The following is a 15,924-nucleotide window of genomic DNA, read 5'->3' on the forward strand; positions in this document are numbered from 1 at the left end:
CATCTTAGCTTTTTGTTGCTAGTAAGTCACATGGCATTAGTCAAAGAGAAAGAAAGGCATGTAAAATCAACAGTGTTGGCGGTTAAGCCCCTCACAACCAGCAATGTAGATTTTACAATCTATGGCAGGCAAAATAGTAAAATATTGTGAACATTCAAGTAAACTATAGTTAATAATCGGAAGCACCAAACCCAGGATTGTTAATTCCCAGCTTCACAGTTAAAGGGGAACTCCGGCATCCAAACCAAAATTTGTTAAAGAGTCCCACATAACACAGAAACCCCTAATATACCCATCACAGTTACCTGTGTCTTCAAAAAGTATGAATAAATGCCATTTTCTATGCTGAAATCCAGCGTGTAACAGTTCTCTTTCTGCATCATGTGAAATCCTGGCAGGGAAGAAGGGGCTAAACACTTTGTAACAACTTCTCCACAGCTTACAGACAGCATGCAGGAACTGAACTACATAACCCACAATGTATTGCACTATGATGTTCCTTTCCTTATTGAAATCATGTGTGCGGGAATTGTGGGGTTTGGAGGATGCAGGCTAAGGACAGCTGGCTGCTGATACAAAGTAACAGTAGTCAGCCAGCTCAGCAAAGTAGTCAGACAGATCAGCAGGAGAGCAGGGGGCTAGGCTTAGGGAACAGTTCAAAACCATTAAAAATCATGAAAAGTCTGCATATTTTTTAATTGATGTATATTGAAAAGTTGCTTGAAGTTATGTTTAATTTTCAAAAAGCTTAAATTATGTTTATGTGGAGTTCCCCTTTAAGATGAATCTCTACTATTCAGCCAAACTGGACTCAAACCATTCTTATCATTCTTGCCCTTCTTTAAAGGAATGGATGACTAAACGTGGTGCAATGTCTTTCACCGATGACCTACTTTTGGTGATTGTACTCAAATATGCTGGGTCGTAGCAGCAAAGTAGTATCTGTAGGCAAGCCTCTCTGACGCTATCCTAGGACCAATGAGATTTAAATGTAAATTGTCAAATATTCTAGTGCCTTAGCTCATTAAATTAATATCCAGTTCTAGCACGAGGTCAACACTGAACTTCAAAGGGCTTTCCCCAGTTTCATGTGAGAACTGTTGGTAGATACTTCCCATTAACCAGGGTGAAATTTGTTGCTGCAAGATGAAGTTAATCATATTCTGTGAAGGATTTTGGTGACAATCTTGCTTATTTTAGTGACTCAGTAAGTCTACAATATCGTCCCAGCCCAAACCCCAGTAGTTTTAACAACAATACTATTTCATATAAAAGGGTGGAACATAAAGGTAAATGTGATGTGTATGAAGGCTTCACATTGACTAGTTAGATATCTTGATATCCTGAAACTGAACCACTTTGTTTGTACTGCTCCTATTTATTTATCTGTGAATTATATATGAAAATGTACTTATTTTTTTGCAGGAATTTTTAAATTGAGTGACAGTTGATAGCCATTGATTGTATTGTGTCCTGCTGGCTATTGACATGGGAATAGCACTTTTCTTTTTGTTGAAATATTCAAGAGTGAATCAGCCTGCAAATATCAGTTATGTCCAGCCAGCTTCATAATATTCGGTACCAGGAACTTGGTGACTCAGCAAGCAGTTTCATACCGACTGCTCATATCTCCTGTCTCTCATGCTACTGTGTAAGCAAAGGTGTGAAAGAGATAACAGGCTGGAACAACATGCAGAGATTTCTCATGGAGGAACATTACTTTGAACTAGTATGTTTAATATAATAACGCATCACACCAGAATCTTTACAGTTGATGGCTACTTAGTACAGCATGTAAAACATAGCAGAATAACATTACATTTTCCAATATAACTTTATCTAATGAGTCCTAAGCTGCGGAGTTCATTTGGGAAGGACAAGGGATCTTCTCTGAAGTCATCAATGACGTTCAGAGAAGGTCCAATCTTTGCTCATGTTACTGCTTAAAGGAGAAGGAAAGCTACAGAGGCATTTTATTGCTGCAATAATACTATATAATAATACTATATTTATTCTGTAGAATGTTTTACCATACCTGAGAAAAAAAGCTATAGAAGCTCTCTGTTTGTTTAGGATAGCAGCTGCAGTATTAGCTTGGTGTGACATCACTTTGTGCCTGAGTCTCTCCCTGCTCATTTATAACTCTGGGCTCAGATTACAGCAGAGAAGGGAGGGGGGGCAAGAGGAGCAAACTGAGCATGCTCACGCCCGGGGCAATAAGGTTTAAGATGAAGGCAGGAAGTCTGATACAGAAGCCCATGTGTACACAATAGAAGGGAAGAAATATGGTGTTTCTTTTGACACAGGACTCAGAGCTGCACTACTTTGAGGGTTTTAACCTTTCCTTCTCCTTTAAAGGAGAAGGAAAGGCTAAAATTAAGTAAGCTTTATCAGAAAGGTCTATATAAATATACCAGTAAACCCTCAAAGTAATGCTGCTCTGAGCCCTCTGTGAAAAGAAACACTGCATTTCTTTCCTTCTATTGTGTACACATGGGCTTCTGTATCAGACTTCCTGTTTTCAGCATAAACCTCCAGGGCAGGGCTTGAGCATGCTCAGTTTGCTCCTCTCCCCCTCCCCTCTCTGCTATAATCTGAGCCCAGAGCTATGATTGAGCAGGAAGTGAAGTCATACCAAGTGAATATGGCAGCTGCTATCCTAAACAAACAGAGAGAGTGTCTAGAGCCGTTTACTCAGGTATGGTAAAGCATTCTGCAGAATAACTAGTGTTATAGCTTGCACTATTGTGGCTAATCTATTAACAATAAACTGCTCCAGTACCTTTCCTTCTCCTTTAAGTCCTAATGATCTTTCCCTGTAAACCTTACAACACTCGTCAGTAAAGTAACTAAAATGTACTGGGTTCCATAAAAAGACCATTTTGGACCTCCAGATCCTAAGGATTTATTTCACCCTAATTGTCATGACCTACAATGAAGTAACTTGGGGCAGAGCGATCCTTTCATAGGCTGAAGTCCTGTTTTCATTGGTAATTAGCCTATGGAAAGATCGTGCCGCCCCCAGCCTGGCATCACTGAAACAGGTGTCGGGTCAAAGCAGGTTCGCTGGGCTGGGGGCAGCTTTGAGGGGGGCTTTCAGGGAAAATATTCTGGGTGCAGCAACCACTTGATACTGACACATTCCTATGATTTTTATAGGAACGTGTTGATATCACTTTAACCATGAATTATGACTCTGGCAAGTCTATGGCAAGTAATAGCTTATTGCATGCCTCTTCCATGCTTTCCAATAGTTGCATCACAGGGATTCGTAATGGCCAGTATCTTAGGTTACGGCGTATCTGTTCGTCAGATGATGAGTTCAAAAGGCAGACCTTTACAAGAGGTTCAGAGCGCGGGGGTATTAAATCAGATCTTTACATAGGGCCCATCAATGGGCTCTGTCTAAAACAAGAGAATCAGTGTCGGACTGGCCGACGGGACACCGGGAAAAAACCTGATGGGCCCCCGCCAGGCCAGACCTCTCTCCCGATGTTCGGCTTTTCATTAAAAAAAAAATATATATATTTTGGCGCCACACAGCGCCATCTGCGCATGTGCGCAGAGGGAGTGCTGTTTGTGCATGCGTGCAGAGTGGCACCTTTGGCGTCACAGTAGGGGGAAGGGGGGTTCCGGAGGGGGGCCCTAGACAGCAGTCCCTACACCTAAAAGATGTTCACGAGTTGCAAAGGGCGGCATTTACATGAATTCCACCCGACTGATGCTCACTTTTAGAACCAATGATAGAAAAATAAAGACCATCATTGAACATCATTAAACATTGGGCAATTCTAGGCAATGACCCAATGGTTGGACAATTAGTTAATTCCAAACTCTCCCTTACTTACAGGAGAAATCAGAGCATTAAGGACTTGTTGTTCATAGCCACTTGCAAGACTAACAAATGGTAAATGCTGTAAAAATCCAGGCAGAGTTAAATGTGGCAGTTGTGAACAATGTTGTTGGATAAAACAATCCACAAATTTTGCTAATGATCAAACTTAATTCGATATATTCCATTACATAAATTGTAGAACAATTTATGTAAAATCCCTGTGCCTAGTGTGCATGATGCAAAGTGAGTGTGCAAGGCTCACACTAAAAGACCCATTCCCCTTCCTCCCTTCATCCTCCTAACAATGTCCTAAACGTATCAGACTTTTACTAAAAACAAAATAAAATAAAGTTTAAAAAAAACAATAAAAAATGTATAAAAACATGTTTTGCCTTGTCACAGCTCCAATGCAACAGCCACCACTGGTCATACTTTCATATTTTAGCTATTTGCTAGAATTCCACATAAATAATTCTGAAGCAACTTTTTTGGCCATTAAGATTCAGCTTCATGGCCAAAAAAGTTGCTTCAGAATTATTAATGACTTCATCCGCAATTCCTGTGAATTATGAAATGGAAATAAAACAGGAATGAACTAGAAATGACTATTCTTAGGAGCTTATATGGTTCAACCCCAGTTTCTAGGATAAATGCTACATTCTTATTATGAAAAGACAACCTCAAACAAAACACTAAGTCACAAAACGCCCTTTGCACCTGGGCAATGCCACAACAATCATATTATCAGGGAAAAAGCTGAGCTAACAAACCAATGAGCAGGTGTGTCCGTCTGTTCAAAACTGAACCAGCTTCTCCCTCTCTTGGCCTGATTCACTTCCTGTGTGCTTTACTAGACTGATCTTTGCTCTCCTTTGCTGAATGCAAGCAAAGACAGGCAAGAATCTCTGGGTGGGAAATAGAATTATTTATATCAGCCCATCTGGCAATGGCACTGATATAAGTCCACACCCAAATAAACCAACAGCATGTGCTACAAAGGGTTCTTTAGTTTCAGGGTTCTGTACAATATAGTTGACAAGGTGCTGAAATGCAATTGTATAGTAAACCTTACAGTATTAATAACACAATTCATAAGAACGCTGCACTCCCAGTAAAAAAAATGGACTCCAGTGCCAGTGTGAGACATCTGTGGGCCTCTGTGAATCATTTTCAATATATCGGCAAAATGGGAATTTCCACAATTTTTCAGATCTGTGTTACTTCCAAAATATGGTATTATGCTGCATACAGCAGTTACTGCCATTCCCCATATGTGTCAGTACAAAGCAACCAAATGATGACCGTCATCCTACGTGGACCGAAACGCGTCGATATGGAGATTGAATAAAAGTTGTTTATGTTTTTATGAAAACCTCTGTGACGTGAGGGCTTTCTACTATTGGACTACATATTATTTGGTCAGCACCCGGCCATTGTCTTAGTGAGGGGTGAGTGCCGATTTGGATATATATATATTGCAAAGTCACTTAGAATTTTTTATTAGACCTACCATTTCCATCTTTCCATTTTGTAATGTATGTAATGTAGAAACACAAAAAATCTGTAATGAATGTATATTGCAAAGTCGTTTACAATTCGTTTTCTTTTATTAGACTTACCATTTCCATTTTTCAATGTATGAATTCATTGACAAATAGTTTCTTTGAATTCTATAAAGAAGTAGTTTGTGTCACTGCCCTTTGTCTCACAGAATGTCACATGTATGTCTAACACTAGATGGAGACATTGTGGCATTTCTCCTTTCTATTTTAAATGTTTTGCACTTTGTGCCTGAGAAAAGGTGTAGGGCGTAGGGACAAGGCCATTTCCCCACCACACTAACCGGCCATTTATGCATTAAATGCTTAAAATGTACAGTGCAATATGTTGGCACTCTAAAAATACATGTTAATAATAATAATTGTCCATGCCTTACACCAGTTACATGTATTTGGCAAAATATTTCTCATACTGCATGGGCCTAATTATATGAAAATGACAAGGCCATACAAAGATATCCTTAGGGCCTTTGAGCAGAATTAGGGTCATAAAAATCCCTTTGAGGAACACATCTGGCCCACAGGCCTCTAGAAGGACAGCTCTGCCTTAACCAGTCTTCTGCAGCAGAACATGTGCTTTCTGAAGAAAAAACTCAATTCTGCAACTTGCTATGGAACCTGGGTTCCTGATAAGCATATAGTGGCAATCAAAAAATTGTGTTCTTATCACAAGAAAATGAATAAATAACAGAACCTTCCATGCATTAACACCAATGTATTGTTACTCTTTGTCAGGGAGCCGGGAGCTCCCTCCAGGGAGATAGTCAGGATCAAGGAGGAAGCCCTCTTGAGGGTGCAAGGTCGCGGTATCCAAAGGGTTAAGCAAGATACAAGGTCAAAGAGTTCAATGGCAGGCAGATCAGGATCGAATAACAAGAGTCCAGGCAGTGGGTCAAAACCAAGGCAGGAGCAGGAATCAGGATACAGGAAACAGGAATCAGGAATAGAGGAACCCAGGTTCAGGGTAGCAAAACCTATTCTTGGGCGCCCTTCTGGTGTCCTGGGCGCCCTTTTATAGTTGAGTTTGGCGCCATAGTGACGTCACTGGCGTCCTTACGCCGGCGTGCTTGCGCTGGCGTGTTTGCGCATGCGTGTTTGCGCATGCGTGTTAACGCATGCGTCGGCGTTGCGGCGCTGGCGTCCCAGCGTCCACGCGGGCCGACTGGGCGCCGCCATTTTGGATTCTTCGCCGCCGGGAGCAGACGCGTCCCTTCATGCTCCCGGCGGCCTTGACACTCTTGAGCATGTGTAAACACTTTTATTCCACCCAACCAACCCCTGGCCATTTATAGGATTTATTGTTGGAGGCCCATGCTTTCTTTCCAAGGAGCTGAATTTGAATAATTCTGTATGTCATCCATAATAATAATTTCTGATGACTTATTTAGGACAATAACAGTACAGATACATTTTACTACTCTAATAATTATCTTCCTTTTCCAGTAGAGGGCAGCAAGTCACTATAAAACAGGCCATTTATGATAAGTGGACTTTCATGCTAGAGAGCTTTTAAAAAGCAGTATCAAGGTTATTCCATTGTATAGAGGATCTATATAATTTGCTGATGCAATCCTGCAATAATGTGATTCTGTGGCCCAAGACTCACTGGCTCAACTACAATATATCTATAATGGAGGATGATTTGGTAGTGGGCCCGGGAAAAGTTATCCCATGGATGTGGAACTGCCCCTCTTTGCCTGTTTTCGCACTAAAATTCCCAGATCCCCTTCTCTCAGAAAAATGGCTGCTTGTTATAACAATACCTGTAGGCAGCATGTTGGATTTCCATAACTTAAACGAATAGCATACTGCATTTAGCAGTAACATGTCACTATGGCTTTTATAAGCTTCCTGCTGGTAATCTCATGTTTGTGTTGTACCCCTCTTCTTCTACTGGCACAGATCATGTCCCCACTATCTCAAGAGTTGATGTGAGATTGTATGGTTGGAAAAAGTCAAGCTAATGATAAATCTAACCAATGCCCCAGTCAGTTTGGATGTAGTTCTGTCTGCAAACCTGACACATCTGAACCCAACTGAAGAGAACAGTTTCCCATTTGCATAAAAATAACCATATCATATTATAGCACTTAGTTGTTCACATATTAGATCCTTTGTTGGGCCCTACGAGGCCCAGTCTGACACTTTATTTACCTTTTCACACTATTTGCTTACTCACCATGTGAAGTAAAAAGCACAGCTATATCAAGTACTTTCTGCTCAATCAGAGAAACTGACATACAAAATAAAATGCAGCTGTGCCATATGTTTGTCTGGCATGACGCAATAAGCATAAATTATTTTCTATAATGCAGAGCAATCCTTTGCAGTAATAACATTCAGGTAAATACAGTATGTAGCAACTATGCACACTGATCATGGTTTTCACTCATTCTCCCAGGCAAACCTGCTCTAGGGCTGATGATGATGCCTGTACAATTTTCAAATAGTGAACGAATTCTGTACTGGATTTGGATTAGGGCTTTAGCTGTTCCTCCCTGTAGAACATTGCAGCCACTCCAGTGTTGTCATCTTGTGGTTTGCATCACTGTCCTGTTGAAATATGAACTTCCAGCTTCAATTTTTCAGCAGTCTATAACAGTTTGTCTTGCAGTATTTTAAACCCTTCTATTTTAATAAGATTCCGAGTCCCCGCTGATGAAAGCTGCCCCACAGCTAGATGCTGCCACTGACTTCACTGTAGGTACGGTGTTGATTTGTAATAGATATATTGATTTGGGCTTAAAACTCTCTGGTCTCATCTCACCAGAAACTTTTCCTACAATGGAGGTGTTCATTCTTATGAATCCTGGCAAACCCCAGATGTTTTTTCACATGGTTATTTTTGAGAAGTGTGACCCTGCCATACAGGCCAGTGTTATGCAGAGCTTTACTGTGCACCTTCAGTCTCACCTACTGAACTCTGTAGCTACTTTGTAAACATTGTCCTTTTTATGGCTTTTCTCACAGGTCTCCTTGTTTGCACAGTGTTGAGGGGTTGGCCTTTTCTAGATACTGTTTTGTTGTTTTTATGTAGCTTCTGATCAAGAATACCCAGTATGACAGCAAAACACTTGGGTATTGTTTTGTACCCTTTCGCTAACTTGTGAAGTTGTATTATATTCTCTCTAACTTCTCTGCAATTGCTCTTCAGACTTCATTTTTTTCTGTCCTTCATGGTCAATGATCCCTTAACTGCGAGGGTTTTAAAAGTGGCAGTTTTTTTTACGATTCACTGGTGGTGGGGCAGATTTACTAAAGGGCGAAGTGGCTAACCATAGCAACAATTTGCCACCCACAGGGACATCGCCAATTCCCTAACAGTCGTAAATTCGCTAGCGAAAGAGACCATCGCTAGCTTTTGCTCTCACTCTATCGCCAATCGACTTTTCGCTCTGGCGAAAGGTTGTTACTCCGAAGTAACGCCAGCTAGAAGTCACCAGCGTTCAGCACCCAGGGTGCAACGTCGAATATTAGTGAATTAGTGTATTAGTAGTGAATTTGCGCCTGGCAACGTGGTATTATGTGTGCGAAGCGGTCGCTGGCGACAATTCGCCCTTTGTTGAATCTGCCCCCAAGGGGTATATTTATCAAAGAGTGAGATCACCACAGTCCACTATAGAGAAATTCCGCCACTCTCCATTCATTTCTATGGCATATTGAAAGGCGTATTTATTAAAGCATAAACTTTCACTTTCACCCATTGATAAATACTCTTTTACAATCCCATAGAAGTGAATGGAGAGCGGCGGAATTTCACTTTAGTGGACTGTGGTGATCTTTAACTTCATTCCTTGATAAATATGCCCCAATATATGAAGCCAGTTGTGTCATTGTTAGGGTAACTGTTTATCGCCTGTATAAAACAAAAGTTTTCGCAAACACAGCAATTAAATAATTATACAAAAAAAAATATTTCATTTTTAGTTTTTCTTAAGATATTTTTTATAATAAAGAAAGCAGTGCTTTGAAATAAAAATATTGCAGAGAATAACATGTAAAATCTGCTGTACAGTAAAATAACAGAACTGGTCAAGGGTTGGAATAATTTTGCAAGGCTCTATATAAATACAGCACATGTGCCGAATGTTACAATGTATATTTACTTATGCTTGCATGTTATAAATGACATTATAATAGTGCTGACTATAGAGCAAGTAAATGATATGCATGATGATCTCCAGAATTACCTCTCAGTGTTTTTAAGCTGAGAATGATTTTACAGACTTTCCATACGTTAAATAAACTCTTTTCAAATTACATTATTACTGAGGGAAGGATAGTTATGCTGCACTGATTTGTCAGATGGCGGAGGTGAAAGCGTGGCCTCATACTTGGCAGATGGGGAATTTAAAAGGAGCCACGGCTCCTTTTTCTCTTCCTGCTGTTCCAATTAATAATGAGCGAAAATTTTCACCAGGATTTTCCATGAAAAAGGCTAAAAAGGCTGTTCACTCTAATGAGTTTCCTGAAATTTCACTGTTTTGCAAATTTTATGGCAAAACAGAACAGATTCACCCATGACTAGTTCCAGTCATTCAAACAGGTGTCCATAATGGGTATGAACCCTCATATGTTCTCTGTTAGATCAGCCTGTTTGCTGTTTGGTTGGAAAATGTACCCTTGTATATAGCCACTTTTCCATCTAAAACCTACCAAACTCAATGTTAGCCTATGGGGAAGGTCCCCATAGGCTTTCCTAAGTTTTTTTGATCGAAGGATATTCCTTCGATCGGTGGATTAAAATCCTTCGAATCGTTCGAATCGAAGGATTTTATCGTTCGATCAAAGGAATAATCCTTTGATCGTTCGATCATACTATCTGCGCTAAATCCTTATACTTCGATATTCGAAGTCGAAGGATTTTAATTCCCAGTCGAATATCGAGTCGATATTCGACCCTTAGTGAATCGGCCCCTAAGGGGCCGATTCGAGCTATTCGAGCTATTGTTTGTGTACTTCAACAAGGGAATAGTCCAAATTCGATTCAAATTTAAAAAAATTCAAAATCCGAAATTTATCATGTACTATCACCTAAAAAATTTGACCATTCACCATCTAAAACCTCCTGAATTGCTGTTTTAGCCTATGGGGGACCTCCTAGAACCTATCTGGAGTCAATTGGTGGACTTTGAAAAATAAAAGTTTTTTTTTTTTTATAAAAAACTGTGAATTGAATCTGATCGAATACAATGTTACTTTGATTCGTACAATTCGAATTTAAAAGAAAACTACCTATTCACCCCCCAAAAAAAATTACATTTTTATAAATAAATTTCAGTTGGTCTTTTTTTATTTGAATTTCAAAGTTTTTTTTATCTGAAATTCGCCCCTTGATAAAGCTGCCCCTTTGTGTCTGGGTCAAACATCCATACCTCTGCCATGGAGGAGCCCTGTCACAAAGATAGGTGGGCCAATTTGTGATTCTTACAAAACACATTGAAGGGTGGTATGACTTTGTATATACTGAATATATTGACTCACTAATAGATCTTCTCAGAGGACGTCCCTCTGTCATTCTTTGAGATTTGAAGAAAGCAGGTTTCAACTTCATTTGTAAAAACTAGAATTATTTGAGCAAAAGGTTGAAGTTAATCTGTCTTTTCCTCAGTCTCAGCAAACAGGTTGCTGTGCTATGTAATAAATATGGCCCTTCAAATCATTTAGCAGGCCAGCCATTCAAGTGAATATTCTGGGTACGACAGTTAAGGCCAGGTTTATTAATTTTCCGGCTCCTGTACGTGTTCAGGCAAACAATTGCTGAAAAAAGAAGTAAGATTCTCAGATCACTTCATTTTTCTGCAGTCGATTGCTCTGAATTGCTGTTGAATAGGATTTTAAACAGAGTGGTTTTTCTTTCCACCTTTGGGTTTTTAACAAAATTATTCACCAGGTTTTAGGTTTTGTAAGTGTTAGATTTGCATTAAATACATTGCTTTTTAAAACTTTGTAGGGCTCATGTATGACTGCAAGTGCAGTTGCGTCTCACGCTTGCGGTGCTCAGTCCTTCCTGATTTCTGTTCTGAATTTAGAAGCACTGCTCCTATTGATGGAATTGGACCAGGTGGTGGCCCAAGGGTCCCCTGCCTCAGTCACTGCAGCTAAGTGGCTTCGAAAGAATAGGGCAAACATTCAAATGAGAACATCAAAAATGATGGCTGTGAACACCAGAAACAGACTATAAAAAAAGTCAATGCAACTGCACTTGATTTTGGACAATGTGCATACACAGTTTTGCAGCTGTGAATCAGACACAATTGCAGCAGGCACGGCGCAGTTGAGTCAAGAACATTGCCCCTTTGCGTCCGCAATGATGCTGGAATTCAGGGGAAGAAAAGACTGCATTGTGGGAAAATTACACTACTCAACCCCCCTAGACTTCCACCACCCTCCCTCCACACTCCCCAATCTCTCCTGTGCTCCTTCACCCCTGTCACTGATGAGGAAGTCTCAAAGCTTCTGGCCTCTTCTCACCTTACCACCTGCCCGCTTGATCCAATTCCCTCAAAACTTCTCCGCAATACCAATCCTTGTCTAATCAAAGCCTTAACTCACCTATTTAATCTTTCGCTCTCAACTGGACTGTTTCCTTCTCAACTAAAACATGCTCTTGTCACCCCCATTCTGAAAAAACCCTCTCTTGATCCCTCCAATCTTGACAACCTCCGACCTATCTCTCTGCTACCTTTCATCTCTAAACTACTTGAGCGCCTAATCTACAACCGACTTACCTCATTCCTCTCTGACAATAACCTGCTGGACCCCCTACAATCTGGTTTTAAGCCACAACACTCCATGGAAACTGCCCTGACTCGACTAACTAATGACCTCTTAACCGCTAAAGCCAACAATCATTTCTCACTACTAATACTGCTTGATCTCGCAGCCGCATTTGACACTGTAGATCACCCTCTCCTCCTCCGGTCCCTCCAGTCGCTTGGCCTTCGTGACACAGCCCTGTCCTGGTTCTCTTCTTACATCACCAATCGTTCCTTCAGTGTCTCCTACAATGGAGTATCATCTTCTCCCCTACCTCTTTCTGTTGGAGTTCCAAGGGGCACCAAGTCGACCATTTTGAGAGTGCCCAGGCTAGGTTCCAGTTTTCTGTTCCAGCCGAAAATGTTTATTCTGTGATTGTATTCCTGGTCTTGACCCTTGCCTGACTTCTGACTCCGATTTCTGCCGCCTGCCTTGAACTTTTCGCCTGATCCTTGACTATGTCTCCTCTAAATCCTTGCCGGTACCTCGTTTACGGACTTGTTGTTTGTTTTGTGCTTTTCTCTTGGGGCCCCGAAAGGGTGTAGGTGAACACCGGAATCCACAGGGATCCCCTGTGCGTTGTGAGTGTACCCATCAGCAAGCAAGGTTTCCAATAACAAGATGATTGAGTGATTCGATTTTTCTGATCTTGCGTCTTCCTATTTTTTGACCACATTACAGAATAATGTTGAGCAGGAGAGCATACCACTGATTAACTGAGAAACAGAAAGAGAATAAAACATGCTGAATGGCAGTTTTCTTGGAATGTCAATGCCTACTTTACATCAAACACAAAATTCATTTCTGGTTTAAAACTGAAAACTGCAAATGGATATTTTAGTTTCTAAAAAGAAATGTAAAATACAATGAAGGGTCGTTAACGTGGTACGTGAGCTTACATATTTTGGCCAAAGTGTGGTACTAACTCCTCATTGTTTGTAATAATCATCTATAAGGCAAACTGTATTTTTTATCCTTTATAAATGTTTATAAAAGTTATACTAGTTTACACATAATTGAAGCCTACAATACTGAGAACAATTACACTGGAACAGCTGAAATAAAATTGAAATGAAAAAGTGATGTGATTTCTGGCTACAAACAGATTGGTGCCTAGAGGGGCATTAAAGGTAAATCCTGCCACGCAACGCACTTCTAAATTATCCTTAGCTTGATTCATCACATACACATCTGTGCATGAGTCATAAATCTGCCCAGAATCATTTCTTGATAAATGGTAAGGCAGATTTACAAAATTAATGATCTTTATGGTCTATTTATTTGCTTAAGACAGTAACTGCTGCGGGAAAAAAAGGCTCCATTTGTTATGCCTGACACAGTGCAAAAGGCTTCACTTTCTTATCCTCTTTAATAACTGTTAGAAGTCATACTACTGATCGGCATCTGTTTAAAGAAAGGCCTTTTTTTAACACATTTATGACATAAAACTGAGAAACAGAGATCTAGGCATTAAACGCAGGCTGTGGCTCTGTCTATTATCCGAGGAGCAGTCACAGCTGCCATTTTCCACTGGGGCCAACTGGTACACAAGCAGGGCAGACCAGTAACCAGATGGTGGCCTTAATGCATAGCTGGAATATTTCACAACTTGTTTTCTTGTTAAATGCTTAGAAACGAGAATATGATTGAAGTGTTTGGAAAGCAATTTCTGTCCAACTATTTGGTTGGCTTTGCATTTCAGTTCTTCAGCCCCTGCAACTACAATTTGCCTTTCAATATATTTGCTTGGTTATTTTCTCGAAAGATTCTTGCTTCAAATACTATAATACAGCAACATTCCCAGGGTCAACCCATGATAAAAGGCAATTGCTGGATCCGAAAGTAAAATCATTTTAGGGCTGCAAAAAACATCACAATGCAATTTTTTTGGCTAATATATACACTATACTCCTAGGCCCCAGTGGTCACGTCTCTTTCCCCTTATGCTGACAAACAGTATATCATAAAAGGTATTTCTTTAAGGCCTAGTTTACATGGCTGAGAAACCACAGACGATTAATCATTCCCTTTATTTACTATTATTTCCTATTGCAAAGGAACTTTTGAACAGTTTACACAGGTGATTTCAGTTGTGCCTTTTTATTGCAGAAGGTTTCCTTCTGCAATTTAGTTAAAGGGAAACTCACATTTAAGTGTTTTTTTTACTACCTCTTAGAACACTGTTCTCATTGAATTGTTTCTATATATACACCAGGAGGAGTGAGATATATATATATATATATATATATACACACACAGTATATTAACAGTCCAACATCCATAATGCACACTCGTTTGTATCAGAGTATTGTATATTATATATATATATATATATATATATATATATATATATATAGTGAATAAAGTACCCCCTTTTGTAAAATATAAGGATATTATAAGTTACCGAGGAGTTTCATGACCATATACAGGTCATGGAACTCCGAGGTAACTTCTAATATCCTAATATTTTACAACTGGGGGTACTTTATTTATTATAATACACAAATTTCAATGAGTCATGTGACAGAAATGACATCAGAACTCACCGTTTATAACTGATGACATCAGAACTCACCGTTTATAAGGATATAATTTACAGGATATTCTTGGCTTTTGTGTATTATATATATATATATATATATATATATATATATATATATATATATACATATATATAAAGAGAGAGACAGAGAGAGATATCGGACACAGAGAATAATCTGAAAAGCTTTTTCAAAATCCTGGGAAGTATCAAAAAGTAAAAATATGAGCCTAATGGGCTTGTACAACCCCAAGTCCAGCCAGTACAAATATGGGATCTGTTATGCAGAATGCTCCGGACCTGGGTTTTTTTGGATAAGGGGTCTTCCTGTAATTTGGCTCTCCATACTTTAAAGGAGAATTCAACTCTTAACTAAAAAAACCTCTACCCCCCTACCCTATTTAGACCCCCCTTCCCTCAGCCCTACCAGCCTAGCTGCTAACCCGGGGAAATGACCCTAACTTTTTACTTACCCCTTGGTGCAGATTCAGGGATCGCAGTTCACGGCAGCCATCTTCCGGGTCTTCGGTAATCTGAAACTAAGACCAGCAAAGTGGCGAATGTGCAGTTGGAGCAATTTCGCAACAACTGCGCATGCAATTAAATAGACGGAAATTGCCGAAGCAACGGAAGAAGACATGAAGACCCAGAAGATGGCTGTCGTGAACTGCAATCCCTGAATCGGCACTGATTCGTAGCGCGCCAGATCGCAACAAAATCGTTTGTGGAGTCCTTAGTTGGGAAAATGTACAAGGTACTGTTTTATTCAGGGCTGGGTTAACATAGCAGTTGCCCCTAGGCCCGCTGTTGTTCATCGCCCCCGTCCCCTCCTTTCAATTCAAATTTTCATCATCGGGACCGGAGCAATGGGGATTGGCACACGGGAAATTTTAAAAACTATTGTATCTCCTGAACATCCCCAGTGCTTCTGAACCAATGTGGGTTTGGTTGGGCAGCATGCCGCCCCCTAAAATCCTGCCGCCCTAGGCCCGGGCCGTGGTGGCCTCTCCACAAATCCGGGCCTGATTTTATTATTATAGATTTAAAATTTTAATTACTTGATTAAAATGGAGTCTACATGAGATGGCCTTTCAGTAATTCGGAACTTTCTGGATAACCGGTTTCTGAATAATGGAACTCATACCTGTGTATCAAAAGTTAGGGCTCAGCAGTAGAAATGCGGGATCCAGGTGCACACTGATCCCATAAACAGGCAAAAAAAAACCATTTTA

Source organism: Xenopus laevis, chromosome 8L (assembly GCF_017654675.1).
Source record: "Xenopus laevis strain J_2021 chromosome 8L, Xenopus_laevis_v10.1, whole genome shotgun sequence".
NCBI lineage: Eukaryota > Metazoa > Chordata > Amphibia > Anura > Pipidae > Xenopus > Xenopus laevis.